The sequence below is a fragment of the Pezoporus flaviventris genome, unplaced genomic scaffold, assembly GCF_033815535.1.
Source record: "Pezoporus flaviventris isolate CSIRO_AGI_PZ_B2104156 unplaced genomic scaffold, CSIRO_AGI_Pfla_v1 ptg000002l, whole genome shotgun sequence".
NCBI lineage: Eukaryota > Metazoa > Chordata > Aves > Psittaciformes > Psittacidae > Pezoporus > Pezoporus flaviventris.
This window is the reverse complement of record NW_026892550.1, coordinates 54,800,705-54,822,135: the sequence shown is the minus strand read 5'-3', so window position 1 is coordinate 54,822,135 and position 21,431 is coordinate 54,800,705. Positions and strand designations below refer to the sequence as shown.

The 21,431-nt window shown below is 41.3% G+C and overlaps 1 long non-coding RNA gene across 2 annotated transcripts in view; it reads left to right on the top strand.

Annotated features, from left to right (window-relative positions):
- Positions 1-18,099, top strand: part of LOC133275522 (uncharacterized) — a 62,719-nt gene extending 44,620 nt beyond the window's left edge. The window contains exons 1-2 of one of the 2 annotated variants that reach the window (XR_009745569.1): positions 14,759-14,958; positions 17,466-18,099. This is a non-coding gene — a long non-coding RNA (uncharacterized LOC133275522). Of the gene's footprint in view, positions 1-14,758; positions 14,959-17,465 lie in introns of those variants that run through there. The other variant, XR_009745570.1, reaches the window with a different exon arrangement.
- Positions 18,100-21,431: the final 3,332 nt, after the last annotated feature.

Genomic DNA, 21,431 nt, shown 5'->3' with positions numbered 1-21,431 from the left:
TCATGTGCATTGGACTTGTGTTGTGGGACTTAAATTCTCCATGCATGCAGGGAAACTAGGAATAGTGGTTGCTTCAACAGTGTATCTTCTGTCTGAAGGACCGAGGGGAAAAATGCTTCCCATATCCTCATCTGACGGTGAACATAAGAGTGCCAGGGTGAACCCACCTGTCCAAAAGACTTTTGCAGTGAGTGAGGACCAAGGACACTAGAAGGTCAAGGACGTGTGTCCAGGCATAATGTCTGAGCCAACCTCTAAGAGCACCTTCTGGCTGGTGCCACCACCACCAGGGTCTTTGGTACACAGGTGGCAGGCAGCTATCCAGGCTTGTCTGCCACTACAGCTATCACAGGGGGGAGCTGCTCTAGCGCATAGCCTGTCTTGTCTTCCAGCTTTGGGAAACACCAAGCTTTTGACTTCCAGCCTTACGTAATGGGGTTCTCATACATGATGGGAGCACAATGTGAGGCACAAATCCCAAACGATGTCTAAACTGAAGCAATAGCCGGATGCCTTAACCAGTCCCTGGTTACTCCGTGAATGCTCCCATTGTCCCTGGTTTTCTGTCTACTCATCTGCACATGCAGGGTTGAAAACTGTAAAGAAATCCTGTTCAGCCTGAACCAAAAATTACAGCTGGGCTTTGTGTGCACAGAGGACTTTATAAAGGTCATGAATTGAGCTATTGTGCCAAACTTTTTGTGTTTTACTTCTCATTGTTTCTAGTTCTCCAGGAATTCCTCTTCTGAATTGCCATCTGGTAGCTTTTTTAACAGTGAATTGCATAGCAGGTTTTCTATTAGTGCATGTCTTAATGCCTTTGTGCATGAAAACTGAACCACTGTGGAGTTCCGCCTCTGCCTCCCTGTGCTGCTAAACCTACTGGGGTAACTCTGGAGAGTTACCACTTGGTTTTTGGACGGGGAAGAACAACTAGCTCCAAATAGTCTGCAGCAATGGGTGTAACCTAATCTCTGGGACAGCAAGGAAATCCAGGGTGTAAGAAAGACTGTTGAGTCAAACACAGATTAATTTGTTTTTACAATCAGTTTTGTACCTTAGGTGTGAGGGGTTCATTCGGACTCATTCATAAGTCTTCTGTTACCTGTTTTGCGCACGTTTTGAGCCACTTTCATTCCAATGCTGTGAAAAAGGATTAGGTTAAAAAGACCTGCTACAAAGATGTTACATTTTGTCACTTGTTATAACCTAGGTTTACTGCTGTGCTCAGTCCTGAAGATAGCTGATATAGCAGACTGACAGCTCGGTGTTCAAGTGGAGATCAGTGGTGTTCTTCAGGTGTTGGTATTGGGAGAGGAGCCATTCAATATCTTTGTCAGCAACATGGACAGTAGGATTGAGTGCGCCCTCAGCAAGTTTGCCAACAACACTGAGCTGTGTGGCTTGGTAATATGCTGGAGGGAAGGGATGGGATCCAGAGGGGCACTGATGCGCTCGAGTGGTGGCCAATGCCAACCTTGTGAAGTACAGCAAGGCCAAGTGGAATGTCCTGCACCTGGGTCGGGGCAATCCCAGGCACAGCTGCAGAACAGTGAATGACTGAGAGCAGTGAGTCATTTACTAATGAGAAGCTGAACATAACCCAGCAGTGTGTGCTCGCAGCCCAGAAAGCCAATTGTATACTTAGCTGCATCGAGAAGAGAATATCCAGCAGGTCAAGGGAGGTGATTCTCTCCCTCTACTCCACTCTCATGAGAGCCCACCTGCAGTACTGTGTCCAGCCCTGGGGCCTCTAACACAAGAGGAATGTGGACCTGCTCAAGTTAATCCAGAGGAGGGCAACAAAGATGATGAGATGGCTGGAGCACCTCTCCCATGAAAACAGGCTGAGGGAGTCAGGGTTATTCAGCCTGGAGAAGAGAAGGCTCCAGGAAGACTTTGTAACAGCCTTCCAGTACATAAAGGGTGTTTTTGGTTCATAGTGAACATAGTTATGGCACGTGTTTCACTTTCATATTTATTTCTTTCAAAATAATGAAGGTCACACTATTGGCATTAAAAATTCTTTGTAATTCTGCTCTTGGAAGAAGCCAGCATCTCCCCCTGTGCAAAAGAGTGATGGAAACTTCTTCACTTGAAACTCAGACAGGTAATGTTTCTGTTTGGGAGCTGAAATGCATCAGTTGTAAATAGAGGATTGTTGCTATTGCTTTGTGGTTTCAACTATGGCAGTAAAGCAAAGGCTAGAATATGCAAAATGGGAATCCCGGGGAAGGATTAATTTGTCCACCTGTGGGCAAGCGTCCAAGTGCTGGCTTAAGCTCCCTCTGATATGATAAAGTGGGTTGTATGTGAGAGGCATTGGATTTCTTTAAAATAACTAGCTTAGCCTAAATACCTGACTTTTAGCCATTCAGTGTTGGGCAAGATGATTCTTTCTTGCATATCTATATTAAGAAAGAAGCTGTTGATTTTTTTGATTTTTCCAGTCTTAATAACTACAAGATTTCAAAGGATATCCTAGCAAAAATAGAAACTGGTATGGGTTGTGTGCGTTCCCCTATCCCTTCCTAATGCCAAACTCATTTTGCAGATGAAAGGCTGAGATCAGTGAGTTCTGGGTTATGCTGCACCCTGAGAAAATGCTGAATGTCAATATATTTTAAATGCAAGACAGAAACATTATTAAGTAATGACAGGTGTCTGCACAAGGTAATTGATGATCCTCAGGGAAAATGTACTGCACCCCTTAAATGTTGATAGACCCCTCTTGATCTGTGGAGGTTTGAGGAATCAGTAAAACCCAGCATCTCCTTTACTTTCATTCTGACAGGTGAAATCTTATCTAGTGCCTCCCCTGAAAGAGTCAGGCCCCTTTGCCTTTTGTATCACCTGGGGTCTCTGAACTCCAGTTTGCTCCTAGTTTCCTTGTACAGATGTATTTTCAGACATGAGTTAATATGATGCTCCTTGGTCACCCAGACGTCTAAATTAGAGTCCTTCAGATTTATTTCCCAAAAGGTAAGCTTGTTCTCAGAAAGCTGTATTCAGATAGGGGAGAGAGCTGTAATCTGGAAGTGGTATTTGCAGTTAGGCACTCTCGTATCATAGAAAATCAGAGGAGCAATTATAATGAATTAGCTGCCATCTGAATATCCTATCTTTAAAATTAAGGACTTGTAAAAACATCTTGAAAAGTGAGAAGGAATTGAAAGATGGTATGGAAAAAAATCTAGATTGCTTTTTTCTCTTGCACAGGTTTGCTGTCGTGGTTTAAGCCCAGCTGGTAATTTAGACCCACGTAGCCGCTTGCTCATTCCCCCTCTTCTTCCTCCTCCTGCTCCTGGAGGGATGGGGAGGAGAACTGAAAGAATGTAACACCCACGGGCTGAGATAAGAACAGTCCAGTAGCTAAGGTATAACACAAACCACTGCTGCTACCACCAATAATAACAATGATAAAGGAAATAACAAGGGAAGAGAATACAACTGCTCACCACCTGCCAGCCGATACCCAGCCCAACCCGAGCAGCAATCTGGGATTTACCAGAAATCTTTCTTACCCAGAAATCCAACAAAAATAAAATTACAGGGGAACTGTGAAGGTTTCTGCTGACATTAGTAAGTTTGATGTTGTGTTTTAAAATGAGGAAGAGCAGCCCACCACAGCCTTCTTGAGATCTCCTGTTTTAGAATTTGATAGAACACAGTAAGATAGATTGGAACAATATAACCCTATAAATAATAAAAGTTTAGCTGTAATGGTTGAGACAGATTAAATGGTGTTTTGTGGACAAACAAGGCCACAATAAAGACATGTTTCAGCTCGGGTTTGGGGTAGGTTTTCTGGCTGCTTTGTCCTCTTTCGGTTAAGACTGCCTCATTCTTCTGGATTCATGAAAACTGAAGCTGACTCAAGACCTTGTTGGGTCCCCAGTATCAGCCTAGAACTATAAGTTGTTGCTGACTGTGAAGGACTTTCTATATCAATTTTAACATTGGTTAATCACAGTTTAACCATCACAGTTTAAACTCTTTTCACTTTCCAAGGCAGATAAGCTTTGTGGGTCTCAGGTTTTAGTGCATTATGCAACCTTCAAAGTCCAAAATAAGCATGCAGAAATCAAAGGCTTGACAAAATGATTTGATCCTGCAAATAACAATGCAGTAGGTTCTTCCATTGAAGAGGCTTTATTGCCTTTAGGATTTACTGTAATCAAGACTATCACTTGCTGGATATTGATAATTTAGCTGCTGCCACTCTAGAAAAGGTAATTCACTAGGCACTGTATAACAATTTTCTCACAAGTTGTTCCCCAGCTGGCTACATGAATTTCTCAAAGGTTTTCTTCTTTCAGTTTTACATATATTAATATATATTATTTTTTCTTTTGCATAAGATCCCCAACAGCAAGTGGAGTTCTCATGCTGGAAAGCAGTATTTCCATTTTAAATAGTCACAAATCCACTTCTGGGCAGGAGGCAAAGGAGCATAGTACTACTCTCATAGCTAGACCACTGAGTAGACATCTTTCTATGCTTGCTGAGCAAGACTGGCTGGCAGCAGAGTGACAACATGGGGCTGATGATAGGCAGAGCTGCCTTCCTCAGAAAAAGAAGTCCTGGGGTTAGCAATTATGATACAACCTTCCTAAATCCCTGTAGCTAAGGACTGGCTTTTACACGTCAAAGTCTGAGAATTTCCAGCCTCACCAGATTTTTTATTTTAATGTTGTTTTCTAGCATTTCTGTGCCAGATGTATCGCAGTGTATGTCAGATTGTCTCTTCATTCCAGTTTTGTCAGCTATAATCTTGTTCCACAGGTTCAGGGGTAAGTACCAGCCCTGCAGCATACAAGTTTACAACTCAAACAGGAATTGATTGTTGTAACATGGCTTTCTAGTCTGACAAGTCCAGCTGGCTCCTAAAGGGCTAGTTTGGCCATGCTTATCTTAAAGCATTTCTTGAACATGTTCTATTGTCCCCAGTGGTAACTGTTCTTCTAGGGGCACTGTGGGGCCCAAGTGAAGCCATGCCATGCTGCTTTCTTGGTGTACCTCTCCTCCCACTGCCAGCAGGTCAGAGGCCACTAAAAAAGATCTACCTATTTGCAAAATACTCCCTGCTGGGGAAAACTGCATTTTATTAGCAAGCCTTTCTCACTCAGCGTGTGGGTTGGTTGCCATGGGTAGGAGGACTTTCTGTGCTGGGCTGCCGGTGGGTTGTTTCTTTGCTTGCAGTGCTCTTTCAAGTTCTGGGCCCTGATGAAAACAAAGGTCCCCAGCTGCTAGGCAGCATCATCTTTTTTGATGCCACATCTTCAGCATTTGCATGATTTCTGGAAGGAATAGAAAGCTGTAAAACAGCTGTAAACAGAAAACTGTCACAGTAGTAAACAGGCAAGATCCAGGCACTGCAGCAGTGGGGAGTGCTCTAGTAAGTCTTGCAGAGAACAGGAAAGTCTTTGCAGACCTCAGGTGCACTTAGTAAAGCTGAAAATGGCTCCATAAAAACTCAGCAGACTGACTATGGTTCTATGTTTAAAAGGGATCCATGTTCCTCCTTGCAATTGTCATGTACCTTTGGTGTCCTGCCTGGGGGGAAAGATGGGAGAGTCATATACCTGCTGATAGTCAGGAGTTCCTCTCCTTTCTCAGGTGGGTGAATTCATGGCTTTGAGAGACATGGTAAGGCAGAGTCCTAAGTCAGTTATAAATCACTTAGGCTTTCTCAGTCCTGTGCTTCCCAGACCTTGAATATTTCACTGTTTCAGCTGAATAGAAGTTCTACCTTGGTAAAATCAAGGAGTGACACTGATGGCAGCAGTCTTCTCATTTTCTGCTAGAAGTATAATGAATGATTTATCTCAGTGTGTTGCAAAGAATCAACTACCTGTTTCTTTTGCCTGTAATGAATTATGTGCCATTTGATCTGATTGTGCAGCATTTGTATTTGGATTTTTTTTTTTGCCATTTTTGTTTTGGATTGTAAACCTACTTAAAGGGGTGTATTGTAATTCTGGAAAATGTAATATTCCCCCTGTTGTCCCTCTTTATTTTTAATGAACCAATTTCACTATTTTTAATGCACATCAGCTTTTGTGCTTTTACCACCCATCCATATTAGGACTCAAGTTTGTCGATTCTAAATATAATGTTCCACTACTTTTCATGCTTATTGTCAAAAGCCAAACCAGCCATATACATCTCTGGTCTACTGGCCTAGCTTTTCATGGAGATAGCACTTTAAAAATCAAATCTCCTCTCTCTGTTCTTTGTCTAGAGAAGATTCTTCATGGATGTAAATTGCTGCAGCTCCACGAGCTATTCAAATAGGGACACCAGCAGGGGCTGTGGTCTTCCAGAGCCGCACATTTTCTGACATATCTGTATATTGGAATCACTCAAGTCAAGCAGTACTTAAATAATTCAAGACTGTGGAAACACTGGGCCCATTGATTTGTCCTCTTTCTTAAAGTTATTTATACTAAATTTTTCCTCCAATGTTCTTTTTGGGTTGAAATACTGTAAGCACAATAAGATGGAAAATGAGTTGTATGGAAACATCTTCACAGGAGGCTTGATTGCTTTCATGCCAAGAGCAGCTATCTTAATTTACTAATGTATCATTCACTTCCCAATGACCCTGTAATTTTATTTTATAAATTCAATACTTGCTATTAAATACTGCATAAGCAATATTGCTAGTTCAGAGAACTAAACTTGCCATAGAAGTTATATCCACTATACTTGTTTGGACAGTTTGAAAGTCTAGTGGATTTCTTGCAGCAACATCACAGATGCATTGTTGACTGACTTGCTGCAGTGTAGTTTGTCACAGATTAACTCTTCAGATAACTGAGGCTCAGATTTTACAAATGGTTCTGAAAAGCCCAATGACTGTGTAAACATAATCCTGCATCTCACTTGAATCTTCCTGTCTTCAGGAAAGGTCACAAAACCAAAGTGGTCAGTTTCTTACTTGTTGACCCACCTTCCCAGGACAGTGACTTGCTAGTCTGTTATTTTGATTCTCTGCCCTTATTGAAATGCTGTCTCATAAGCTAATGTGTTTTGAGGCCAATAAGTGTTTGTGGATCTTTTTAGTCATGGTGGTGTGAGTTTTGTTCACTGCAACTCACCTGCTGTCTGTATAACTTACCTTGGCTTTAGGGATGCTTTTTTAGAAATGTGCAGCTGATGCAATGCTGAGCTGATGCATGTTTTTCCATCACTTACATTCAGATGGTACAGATGACCTTAGAGGTATCTACTCATTTTATGGGCACCCTACCTTTGAAGTCATTAGTGCTTCATTTTCACTGCTGCTCAACAACGTTAGTACTGGCTTCATGAATTACTTATGTGGTGCTTAAAGGTGAAAACTAAAGACCTCATCAAATTCTGGATATTTGCATATATACTGAAGATAATTAAGTATCTGAGAGGCAATGCTTTTTTCTTCTCTCCCTTTTTGATATGTGATAGGGAGTCCATTGAATATATTTTTGCTGCTGAGGATTAACCTTTGTTTAATGCTGTCCAGTCCTGTATGATATACCTGGACTTGTGCAAAGCGTTCAACACTGTCATAGAATCATAGAATGGTTAGGGTTGGAAGGATCATCTGGTTCCAACCCCCCTGCCATGGGCCAGGACACCAAGATACCCGAATAAGTCACCTCTCAGTTCTCAAGACTCTCAGCTTTTGGTGAAGAAATCTTCAGCTTTGTTTCATTTAAAAAATGTGCAGAAAAGGCACAGTTTTCTTGACTCAAGAAACTAAGGTGGATAGGACCATTCCTGGCAATAGCATGCAAGCAGCTGCATCGGGATTTAATATTTGCTCCAGAGCCTAAGGAGCACAAAGGCTTGCTGACTTTTGGGTGTATTTTGCTGCTGTAGAGTGCTTCACAGTTCACGTAGCACAAGCACTCCTTAGTACTTGAAAGTACACTTTGCAGCCCCACATTAAACTAAGCACACCAATAACTTACTTGGATATAATTCAATATGAAGTCTCTAAGGCCTGGAATAGCTTGGAAAAATGCTCTTTCACCATATCAAGAAACCAAGCCCCACAGAAAGGACTTCTTACCGACAAAGGTGCTCACTTGAGGTCAGGTTTCATTAATGCTTTGACATTAATCAAAATTAAGCAGTGATTAATAATTTCATTATCTCAGACTGACATGCTAATGTGTAACGCCCCTCTGAGGTGTGAGCACAAAGCAGGTACCCACTGCTTTGCCCACAGTAGTCAGTGCTAGTGGACATACCACCACACTTGGCTCTGTAAAAAAGGCAGATGATGCTTTCTTCAGTGGATGAACTGCAGGAAAGGACTTTGAGTATCCAGCTCTGGTGCTTAATCAATGTTAGTTTCTGACAATTTTCAATGTGAGAGGTTCCCCTCAAAAACTCTCTTTTCACAAAAGAAAGAATTTGTGAGAACTACAAATGGAATAGTATTCTCCATCCACCTCCACAAAAATCAGTGATGTCCTTCATGACATCCTTGTCTCTAAATTGGAGAGACACCAATTTGTTAGATGGACCACTCAGTGGATAAAGAACTGGCTGGATGGCCGAACGCAAAGAGTTGTGGTCAATGGCTCAATGTCCGGCTGGAGACCAGTAACGAGTGGTGTCCGTCAGGGATTGGTGTTGGGACTGGTCTTGTTCAACATCTTCATCGCTGACATGGACAGTGGGATTGAGTGCGCCCTCAGCAAGTTTGCCGATGACACCAAGCTGTGTGGTTCGGTTGATACACTGGAGGGAAGGAATGCCATCCAGAGGGACCTTGACACGCTTGTGAGGGGGGCTGATGCCAACCTTACGAAGTTTAACCATGACAAGTGCAAGGTCCTACACCTGGGTCGGAGCAATCTCAGGCACAGCTACAGGTTGGGCAGAGAAGAGATTCAGAGCAGCCCTGCAGAGAAGGACTTGGGGGTGTTGGTCGATGAGAAAATGAACATGAGCTGGCTTCGGTGTGTGCTTGCAGCCCAGAAAGCCAACCGTATCCTGGGCTGCATCAAAAGGAGCATGATCAGCAGGTCGGAGGAGGTGATCCTGCCCCTCTACTCTGCTCTCATGAGACCTCACCTGGAGTATTGTGTGCAGTTCTGGTGTCCTCAATATCAAAACGACATGGAACTGTTGGAACAAGTCCAGAGGAGGGTCACGAGAATGATCAGGGGACTGGAGCACCCCCTGTGTGAAGACAGGCTGAGAAAGTTGGGGCTGTTCAGCCTGGAGAAGAGAAGGCTGCGTGGAGACCTCACAGCAGCCTTCCAGTATCTGAAGGGGGCCTATAGGGATGCTGGGGAGGGACCCTTCATTAGGGACTGTAGTGATAGGACAAGGGGTAACGGGTTCAAACTTAAAGAGGGGAAGTTTAGATCGGATATAAGGAAGAAGTTCTTTACTGTTAGGGTGGTGAGGCACTGGAATGGGATGCCAAGGGAAGTTCTGAATGCTCCATCCTTGGCAGTGTTCAAGGCCAGGTTGGACAGAGCCTTGGGTGGCATGGTGTATTGTGAGGTGTCCCTGCCCATGGCAGGGGGGTTGGAACTTGATGATCTTAAGGTCCTTTCCAACCCTAACTATTCTATGATTCTATGATTCTGTGATATGCTGCATTAACCCTCATTTGCAAAGCAGCTTCTTGGATTCTGTTGTGTTTACACTGGCAGTCTCAAAGAGGTAATTACAGAGCTCCTCTGTTAGAAATTAAGTGCTGCAGATGAAGTCTTCTCCAGTAGATCAGAAATCACATATGCAGTTTAGTTAAAGAACATGGGGAGACCATCTTTTTCATTTCCCTCTGAAATTATTCTCCAACAAATCAAAAGCAGTTTTCGAAGCATCAAAGTGTATACTTAATATTACACTCCTGAATTCGCTAAGACACTTCTGCCTTTACTAAACAAGCATGTCTTTAAGCAAAGCACTTAAACACATGCTTAATTAATTATTGAGACAAGAGGTATAGTGAATGTATACTGCTCACATTTAAAGAAGGGGATTTCTTTTACCCACTATATATGAACTCTTTCAAGCAGAAAACATGCTTCTAGTTTGAGTAATGACTCTTTTCTTTTTCAACAGCATTTCCATTCAGTGTAAGAATAGGTCCAAGGTTTAAATACCTGTTTTGCCAAATCCCTTTTGAAATCCAGTTCAGACTTACAGCTACTTCGAAATAAATAATTGTGTGAGAAGCTATGTTCATCAGGAAACTGGTTTTAGTATCACCTGTGTAAACCAAATCACATATGCTTCAACCAAGGGTGATTTTTTTTTAAAGAAAGGCTTTTAATTGCCTACCCTGTAGTATCGCATGCTTACCTATAATTTAGTGCCTTATCCAATGGAGTGTAACAGGGATTAGCTTCTGGGATGTAAAAGGGATTAGCTTCTCCTGGGATGTACAAATGATTAGAAGATTAAAAATCTATATACAATTCCCTGATTTTTTTACAGAATACTGAAAACTTCTGAAAAATGTTTAAATTATTATAATTCTGATAATGATGTTCTAGACATTATTTCTGCCTCCTATTGTACAATGTATTTTTCTTCCTTTTTTTTTTTTAAAACCAAAATGATGAGTTAAACTTTGGATTATATATTATTGGTTTTTTTTAAGTTGCTCTTTGTTTATTAAAAAGGAGATGGGTCAAACTGACATTGTGAGCAGAGGTGTACTGCCACTCTGGCAAGCCTGAGCGCTCTACATAGTATTACTTGAAAGAGGAGCTACAAGGTATTTTAACTCTTGTACATCTGCATCATTTTCTTTAGGAATAGAACTGGGATGTTCTTCATCTTTCCAGTGATGGGTAACATCACACACATGGCATGAGACTTTCAAAAGATGTCATTCTGTTCTAACTTATGGTTGGACATAACCATCAGTTGACTTGGTGGGATTAGAGTAGGAAAAGTCTGGTGTCTGTGTAACTAAGCCACTTCTTATTTTAAAATTACTTCAAACTGTCTGTTCTGGCAGTGCTAGTGTCTACAGCTCTCTGCAGTTTCTTTTGTTGGTGTTCTCTGCTGTTGGTGCCTTGTGTCATGGACCAAGACAGCCCATGTCTTGTATTACTAGAACATGTCTATGTAGTGAAGCATAGATATTTTGGTTACGCAAGAGGGAGGTAAATTATCTTAGCAGCTACAGCATCTGGAAGAATCATGTTGAGGGCACTTCTGTTGGTTCTAGGGCCAGTAGCAATTTCTGGTGTGTTAGTGAAAGGACTTGTGCTTTGTGAAGGCAGGAGTGGGTATCATTACCAGAGCCCTTCAGGAAATTGGTGAATGACAGTCTAGTTTGCCATTGGTGAATGGCAGTCTAGAAATTGCATCCAGGATGCTATTTCTACATATGATGCCACTCTTCCTGTAATATTGCTGATATTAGTCAGCAGTTTTCAGCTGATGGATGTCTAAGAGTTTTCTGTTCATTGCAAGCCCATTTGTAAAGTTCATGTGCACTACGTACACATTGTAGTCACCATTTCTGGGTGCTAATGTCATGGTAAAAATCACTGTTAGTAAGAAGAGCATTGCATCCTGAGTAAATCTGATTGTTCAGAGCTTCACTGGAAACTGGTCTGACCTGCATTTATTTATAACAAACGATAGAGAGAAAATTCTCATATGCAGGTGCCCATTTACCTGACTGTGTTTGTTGATACAGACTGAATCATGTGCTCCTGAATGCCTAACTGTGAAGTTCAGACTTCATCACAAATTTAGGGTCATTGATTGCCAGTGTTGAATGGACATCATGCTTCATTTGAAAATGTTTCAGCCTCTAATTCATCTAGCTGTGACTAAACTGAGTGAGAGTCATAGGGGTCTTGAATGTCCTTTTATCTAGTTAAAAAACTATCCTAAAAAAAAAGCCTGCTGCATATTTGCAAAATATTGCTTGTGGAGGTACAAATGGAGTGATACTGGGAGTGTAAGCTCCATTAAATTCAGAGGTACTCATGTTTCTACATAGTTGCACCTCATGACTAATAGGTAACAGACACAAAGGTCTGTTGCTCTTCCAAAAGATATATTGTGCATTTTCATTGTTATTGTTGTAAGGCACACAAATATCAGTGTACATTATAGACAAATTATATTACTAAAAGAGGTAATTAGCTGGAAATACTACATACATAGAAGTTGTCATAACAACTTCATCATTAAGTGAATGCTTAACTATTCATTTTCTTCCTTCCGATTTGCATAGAACTTCCTAACGTACCCTGTGGCTTGAAGCAGAAGGAATGATTTGTATCCTATTAATATGGGGATGTAGGTCTGTGTTTGGCAAGACTTTCTTTTGTGATGCAATCAAGACAATTCAATCCTATTAAAAGATTAGTTTTGAGAGACAGCAGTTGGCTATGCTTTCCTTTCACATTCTTGTATTCCCCAGGATAGCATCTGCAGATGCAAAGATGACCTACCACCTCTTTGTAGGAGGCTGCAAGGTCTTCAGTTACCAAGGTCTGTGCCTCTTGCAGCATCTTTGGAAGTCAAAGGAGTGCCATTATCCTTGATCGTTTGTTCAAGATCACAGAGTAGGTGAGTGGCAAAGCAGTACTTGAACCCATGCCAACACTAATCACTCTACCCTATCACTGCCTTCTCTTTAATGACTTTGAAGACTAATAGCAAAACCTCTGGAACACTGCTTTGCTGTAGAGGATCTGTCTTGTGTCCAGTGTTCAAGCCACCTACTTGTGCCCAATGCCACAATACTTAAAAAGTTCTTGATTGTAATGTGTGGTGATTGTAAGTGCTGAAATCTATAAACACCTGTTCAATGTGTAATGGTAAGCACAAGCTTAAATGTAGCTTTGCATAGCAGTGAATGGTGGCAAAAGCTGCCGGGTTCTGGTGTGTTTATCAGCAAGAAGTTTAAATATCAGGAAGAATAAAAAGTTTCCTTGTTTGTAAATGTGGCTGTGTTGTGATATCAGGGAATGTCTTGAAAAGTTCTACTCAACCAGCTGTCTAGCTCCTACCCTTACTCTTTGCTTTGATAATGAACTCAAAAAAAAATCAGTTTCAGGAGATTTAAGTTTGTACATTCAATGTGAAATTTACTTAAACTGTCATGGAGAGTGTTGGAGGGTGAGAAATGAAAATCTCAGCTCCAATCTTATTTTTCAAGGGGTCATATCACCACCTAGTAAGTATTTCCATCAAATGCAAGTTATCAAGATGTCAAGATCATTATCTACCTAGCAATAGACATCTGACTTTATATAGGCAATTGTGAAAGAACTTGATCCTTAACCAATGTGATGTGATGTACAGGCATCTAGACACCTGACCTTTACAAAAGCAGTCCTAAAAGTCAAATGTCATCCTTTTCCTAGCTTCTATTCTTCTGCAACCAGGCTACCCTTCACTTGGTCTTTTCCTTGTCTGGTCTTCATTGAAATATTTTGGCATACATCAGAGTTGCTTTGCTGGTTTATACCAAGACCAGATCTGGCTTTAAACTTCAAAGCTTGCAATAAAGATCTTGCAAATTTACCTTCATCACCTCAGAATCCCCCGCAAAGACATTAGGATTTCTATGTCTCAGTTCCCATATTAGCGATGCCATTCACCAACTTCAATCAAACCTGCGAGTGGATATATTTATGGACTCAGGTTAGGCTTGGAGGCAAAGCCCACCTTGTCTCCAGCCTTTAAGAGGCACCTACCTACCAGCAGAAGTCTGCAGGGGAAGAGAAGGGTGGAGTAACTCTCCCATCAAACTTATTTTTTTCTAAACCTTATCTAAACAGGTTCAGGCTACTCAAAGTTTTATAACCTTTCAAAACCCTAGAAGCCAGCTGTAAAAATAAGAGCTCCCCTTGTTTAATAGCCAGAAAATCAAGGTGTGAAGCTAAGGACAAGCAGTAGCAAGAGAGATAAGAAATGTGCCTCTTCTGCTGCATTTATGTTTAATAAGAGGATGCCTAAAAGCTTCAGCTTTCTGTTATCTTTTACAAAGATTTACCAGAACAAGTGGTACTAAGCCTTTAATGCTCTTGCTTTACATATACAAAAATGCTAATTTTTGTTTCCATTTTCAGTCAGCCTTATTTGAATTTTTTTTATGTTGAATAGCAGTCTCTCATTTTTGAAGTTATTTTTTTGAGATGCCAAGCAGTACTGATTATATCAATGGAGTACACTGATTATTTTTCCCTCCTCGTGTTTGCCCTATATAGCCAGTAAGCATGATATTTGACATGAGTTGTTTCTCTTTTCATCTCCAATTTTTTGTGGAAATAATCAGAATTACATTGAAACCAGCATCAGAACTTCATTGCAGCAAATCTCCTGTGCTTGTTCAATCTAATGCAAAATGTACAACGTGGAACTTAAAAGCCTTTATCTGATTTCAGGATCTGTTTATGCAATACTAACTTGATTCTTTTTCCTCTGCCCTGTGGTTGCATGATAGATGATGCTCTGCAAACTCCTAGTTCTGGAGGCGAGTTGCAGCATGTGATGGTCAAGATGCCGCTTTTGTGTTTGTCTCAAGTCAAAAGACAGAAGGTGCTGACCGCTGGTTATCGCTTTCGAAAACGGCAGGGGGGGCACAGCAGGGCTTCTGCTCCAGGAAGGTGAGGATGCTTCCCTGTGTTGTCTACCCCGAGGCCTCAAAGATCAACTGCCCCAGCAACAAACTGCCTGGAGACAAGGGCACAGACACTGGGGCACCTGCCGGGTCACAACGTGAACTAGGTCTGGGGCTCACCAGATCCCCTGTGGATGAGTCGGACCTATGGGAGGGGTCCAAGAGACCCTGACCCTATAAAAAGGCAACCATTCTTCAGTTGTGTGGTGTATCCGTCTGTCCTGGATTCCAGCAGACTTGCTGACCACAAGGATCACAAGGACTTGACCACAACTGAAAACTGAAAGGACTACAACTGAAAGAACTTCAACTCACTGACAGAGGAGATGTTGCTGGATCCAAGAGTTGGTGATCCTATTTCTGTTTTCTTTCCTTCTTTATTTCCTTTCTTCTTTTCTTCTTTTACTTCATGTCTTTTATGAAAATAAGAACCAGCCAAGAATTTTGGCTGTCCTGGCACAGTTTTAGGGAAGTTTATAATAAAAGTAATTGTTGTTTCATTTTTTATCCTCTTAAGAGACTGTGGTTTCTCCTGTGAACCTGTGAAGAGTATTGTAAATGATGACCTTTTCCCACACCTGCCAAGTGGGATGGGACACAGCCCCTGTAAACAATTTCTCTAACCCTTTGGTGCTGGTACAGGTCTATGGTAGAGCAAGGGCAGTTGACTAGAGGATGGAACTGGGTCACCCTGGATTTATGGTATTCCTTTGCCATATGCTAGGACCAGTGACTGTAGTTGTAAGGGGAAGAATGGCATTATATATAGCCATTCTTTCTTATGTCAACTTTTGCAATGGCCTGCCATGATTCTGGTTAGTGTATATCGAAATGATCTATTTGAGTGATGGTAACTTATGTTATTCATACCTCATCATGATGAAACTTGAGTCTTAAAGCCAGTTCTCTAGATCCGTCTGTCATACTGCTTGTGAGGTCTGCTAAAACCCAGCAGTTTCTATTCCTGACCAGAACTGCTATTTCTGGCTCAAACACATCAAAATTCTTTTTATTCTGTGACAGCATTCCTGTCCTCTTGTGTCTGAAACATGATTTGTTTATGAGGATTAACAAAACTAGTTGGAGCCAGGCTACAGGAGTTTGTGTGGGAAGTATTGTCTCCCACCCAGAAGCCAAAGTAGCACTTCCTGCTACATAAGTTAAACAGCTAAGAAGGTTCAGATTTTTATTTTAATTTGATTCTATTTACTGGAGAGAAGAAAAAAAAAGAAAAATCCCAAACCAACCCCCCCCCCCCCCCCGATTAATTGTTCTTGCACTGCACAAAGAGAGCGATTAATCTCCTGCATACAGAAGCATTTGTCTACTACTCCTGCTTGAATTCCTCAAAGGCTAAGGGTGTTTCTAATGGTCATTTAAATAATAAATACCACTACACTCATTAGAGGTGTATCACTCATTCCTTTTCTGCTCTGGTGCTTGTTGTATTCTATTAATATTTATTGAATTCAAGGAAATACATTCTGAGCAGGTGGTCCACATTTCTTTTCAAGGTCGTCAAATATAAATATTTTATTTATCTAATTTAGAAAAATGACATTAGTTGTGATGCAGCAAACATGACAGGAGTATGAATTAGTGGAAAGCTTCTCTCGGGAAAATGTATTCAGATACCAGTAATGGATAATTATAAGTCTAATAGCTTCTCTCTTAGCAGGTAATAAAAATACATAATGGCAATACAAACCCTCACCTGAAAGCGTGCATATGGCAATAGCAGAGAGTAGTAAAATAGGCTATTTACTATGAGGGCAGTGGAAGGATCCAAATCTCTTTCTGGTACTTGGGTCCTTAGTAGGCTTATTAGAGCTTCAGCTTCAAACTTTTACATGGATATGCGTGTAGGCTATGTAGCAGATTTTCAGTAGTCCTTTGGGAATGAATATGCCTAAATCCATTAAATGTTGGATGTTGTGTCTTATGTTGGCTCAGAGGAGCTGGCTAATAACTATGCTAGTAGCAATCCTATGAGTGGCCAGAGTAGTTTATTCTAAGTACTGCACAGTGTTTTCTTACCCCTGGCAGTCTACTGTTCTATGTCAAACAGGGCTGCATTACCTATTGCTGCACATGTGTAGTCCAGGAAGGTCATATTTTGTTTGCACCAGTACGAAATAAAGAGAAGATCCTGCTGAGATGCTGTGTTCTGAATGTTCATGTAGGTTAAGCCTCCCTTGCCTTTTTCTGCTGCATATTCAACTTCTGCACACTTGGAGCCTGTTGTCTTTTTGTTCCCTGGAAGTGTAGAAATTATTCTTCTATGATAATTTCATTCTGAACAAGCACCATCTTTTCTTTATATTCATCCTGCCCTCTCCAACAAGAAGGCAAGATGATAAGGGCTACATTTTAGAAATTAATAATTGCATTCTTGCAAATGCTGGCTATAAGAAAACAATACTTCAAAAAGGGAAAAGCCAGTAGATTGTGTTTACCTCCTTAAAACGTTCACCAAGGAACAGTTCCCCCAGATTGAGTTTTAAGCTGTCAAGAATCAAAGAAAACAAATGAAGTGGCATTTAATTTAATTGAAAATTGTGCTTATGGGGTTTTGTGTCTGCATTCAATTTTTAGCACATGTAGTCTTTTGATATTGCTAAGGTTAAAATTAAAATTATGTATTTATTGCTATTGTCTGGAAATATTGCAGACAAAGTACAGGCTCTAAAGAAGTGCTGTTGAATAACTTGTGTCTTTGTAGCAGTTCTATTTTTAAATAATACGCAGTATCTCAGGGAAGATGTTACAATAGAATTGGCTGTAAAAATGAAAGGTAGTAACTCCGGAGCTTTGATTTAATTGGTGTGTGACCTGTGCTGCTTCTTGACAGAAGCCTGTCTGATAGAGCCAATGCCAGCCAGCTCCAAGATGGACTCACCCCTGGCCAAGGCCATCAGAGATGGTGGTAGCACCTCTGGGATACCATTTTAAGAGGGAAAAAAAAGGAAACCTCTGTGCAATTGCAGCTGGAGAGAGGAGTCAGGATATGTGAGCAGAATAAGTCTGCAGACACCCAAGTCAGTGAAGAAGGAGGGAAGAAGGTTCTCCAGGTGCCAGAGCAGAGATTCCCCTGCAACGCATGGTTGGTGAAGACCACTGTGAGGTAGGCTGTTCCCATGCAATCCATGGAGATCCACAGTGCAGCAGATCTCCACCTGTAGCCCTTGAAGGACCACACACAGGAGAGTAAGATGCCTGAAGGAGGCTGTGACCCTGTGGGAAGCCTGTGATGGAGCAGGCTTCTGGCAGGACCTGTGTCCTCATGGAGAGAGGAGCCCATGCTGGAGCAGGTTTGCTGGAGGAATTGTGACCCCACTGGGGGTGAGGAGGTAGAAAAGATCAGGAGTAAAGTTAAGCCTAGGAAGAAAGGAGGGTTAGGGGATAGGTGGTTTTGAGATTTGGTTTTATTTCTTGCTATCCTACTCTGATTTGACTGGTAACAAATTAAACTAATTTTTCCCCAAGCTGAGTGTGTTAGGCCTGTGATGGTAATTGGTGAATGATCTCTCCCTGTCCTTATCTTGACTCACAAGTTTGTTGAGATGTTCTTCTCTCTCCTGTCCAGCTGAGGAAGGGAAGCGATAGAGTGGCTTTGGTAGGACGATGGTTTCCCACCAAGGTCAACCCACCACACCTATTCTGACCTATAGAACTGGAGATTTTACTGCCCCCTCTCACTGTTGGCATTACTGGTATTGAGTTCTGGTAATATACCGCTAATTCACACTCACTGGTATACTCAGTAGTAAGGTGTTGATAAGAACAGGCATGAGGAATAAATCACTCCATTTCCCCTCTTGCGAAGCTTGCTTCACTTTGTAGGGAGCAGGTCTGATCTGCTGACTCTCAGTAGAAACCATGTCAGATGGAATCCATGGAGTAAAACAGAGGAGAAATAAGGCACCTGTGGAGTCATGGGAACAAGCAGAGCCCTGATAGAGAGCTGAGTTGCTAAAGTGTTATAAGCATAGAGGCTCATATGACTCTAACCCTGAGTAATGGAGATGGATGGGAGGAAACAGGAGCACAAGATGCCTGGAGAAGGAGGGGGAAGATCGAGAAAACTGAGGTAGTAGGAGTAACGGAACTAAATGGAAGAAGCAGATACCTCTGGATCTGCATGTGTAATCAAAACATGAGATCAATGACTGGCTGACCTTCGTCTTGAATAAAACAGATCCCTATGTACAGGCACACAGAGCAGAAAGCAGAGAGACACCTGAAGACTAGCAACACTCACCCTAAAATGAAAGGGTAAGTGTGACAGGAAGCTGAAAAACCTGTGTGGCAGAGCAGGAGCAGTGAACATATGACAGGGGTGCAGGGAGAAGGAGTGTTCTGGGGACTGCCAGAGGAGCAAGCCAGGAGAGCAGAGCAGCAGCAGCTTGTTGAGTGGGTCTGAGCTGGAACTAGCTCTGGAGATGGACCTATTACTGCAAGAGCTTGAGGGTGTTATGCTGGAGAGGGAGGAGAAGCTTCATGTAAGGTTCTGAGTTTTGTCACATGGTTGAGCAGAGCAAAAATAATCGTGGCATCTTCATTGTTGCTCTTCTCTAGAATTATATCAGAAGTTAGGCCTTCTGTATTAATGTATGTATCCTTATGTGATACTCCATATTTTTCCTTTATTTCATACAAACATAAAAAACGTTATGGCAAAAATATCCTTAGCAGCCATCTGAAGAAGTTCTAGCATGACAAGCTCCTAAGTAAATACTGAACAGTTGCTAATTAAAGCTAAGTGCATAGTCTCTCATTTTTCAATTAACATGCTCAATATATAGTGATGCCTTAATTATTTTTTCTAAATATGCTTAGAAGAAATCTCTAAGTCTGGAGGTGAACTTTACAAGGTAGATGGTTCTTTCTGTTTTCAGTGGAGGGTGGAGGTAGGTTTAACTGAAATTGAAGAGAGGCTTATGAAAATATGTCATTGTCTGAAAAACTTTGCTCTCAGATAACTTTAGCTCTTCCCGTCATCTTCCATTTAGCTTCACTTTAACCTCAGGTGAGCCTTTTTCAAGCAATTGCTTGTCCCTTAACTAACTTTGGTGACAACTAGTCTGCAAGAGAGCATGGGGACAACTAGTCTGCAAGAAAGCACGTCTGCAAGAGATAGTTCTGCCAATTACCCACACAGTGATCCACATTCTCTGTTGTGAGCTGTGGAGGTGCTACAACATTTTCTTCAAACCGGGCAGATGCCCTCCTGTAGCTGTTGCAGAGAAGGCTGAATAGCCCTATCATGAGATCAGTGTTTGATAGGTGAGATGGATTGCCCTCTAGAGGTGTCTGCTGTCACTTGGGGGTGAATAAGGTACCTTGAACAGGTCACCTAATAATCAGACATAAAAAGGCAAGCGGAAATGGGGAGATGCCCATGGTTTACCTGCTGTCTGGTCTCCCGGCTACCTAATGATAGCCTGCTGCAAGCCTGTTCCCATGGCAGCACCTGTAGTGGCCATTTGTACAAAACCTGCTGTTTCAAAAAATACACAGCTATGCAACTTTGGGATAATGGTTTAAATCTGTCAGTGCTGGAATTTTTCAAAAGCACTTAGCATCTGAACTGCTCGGGATGATCTCAAATATTTTTAATCATAAAATGCCATCTTATTGAAAGATAAAGTTTGGGGACAAAGATCTGTTTTAAAGATGTTGACAACAAAATTAAGGAAAAAAAAAAAGAATTTTAGATTTAATGTGTTTTCACAGCAGCATGTGCAGACTGAAAAGCTTCTGTCTTCTAGCCCAAAGATATATAAAAGCATCTGTTTGGTGATTTTTGTTTTGATAACTGATCAAATTTAGACCAAGGCATATGATGTATTAAACTGAGTTGAGCTGACACTGTGCATTTAATTTAGGGTGTGGTTTTGTGGTTTTGCAATTTCAGTGTTAGTGTCAAATTGATATGGGGATTTTTTTTTTCAGATTTTTTTTATTTTGCTAGGCAGGTAAAATAATATTCTATCTGTCTCTACTGAGTGCCAGTCTAAATGGATTCCATTTTAGTAAAAGGATGATTCCTTTCTGAGGCCCAGTAGGAGAAATGTTAGGAAAACTCAGAACACCTTTGAAAAAACCTTCCTATATGTTGCAGTGGGAATCTTACTACATTTAGGGTTTTAATGCCAGGAAGTGTATTTCCCTTTAAAACGAGAGCTAGGAAGTTGTCTTCTCTTTGGAGAGACTGAGGAAATGGGGACACATGTCTTGGAGGATTGACATTGCTTTTTACTGGTAAGAAACATAGGCTGCCAGTAAACCATGAAATTCAAACCTCAAACCAAACTAATTGGGCTGACAATTGCTCTAGCAGTTGGCTGCTAATTCTGAAAAATAATCTACCACCTGTTGTTTAGTCTGTAGGATTAGAGACAGTTTTAATGTTTGAGGCAAGAGAAATTTATTGCTCCAGATGGAGCAAAATTTCTTAAAAAAAAAAAAAATACGGGCATAGATCAGCATTCAGTGCAGTAGTCTTCTACTTTAAAAATGCAGTTTGGTACAAATCACAGCACTTTTAATAGCAGCCTATGGCCAGAGCTGTTTTCCACCTTCAGAAATTGTTTTCTCTATTTGGAAGTTGTCACAGATGAGTTTATCGCAGTTCTTGAACAGAAATGCTTGCAATTGTCACTTTTCTCCCTGTGTACATCAGATTTTAATAAGAGGTGATAATTTTATTGTCCCACTGAGAATGTAATCAAAGATATGTTTGATACACAGGGTAAATAGTTGATGGAGATGGCAATGTTTAAATTCAAGGGTTATTTTGTGTTTGCTATTTACG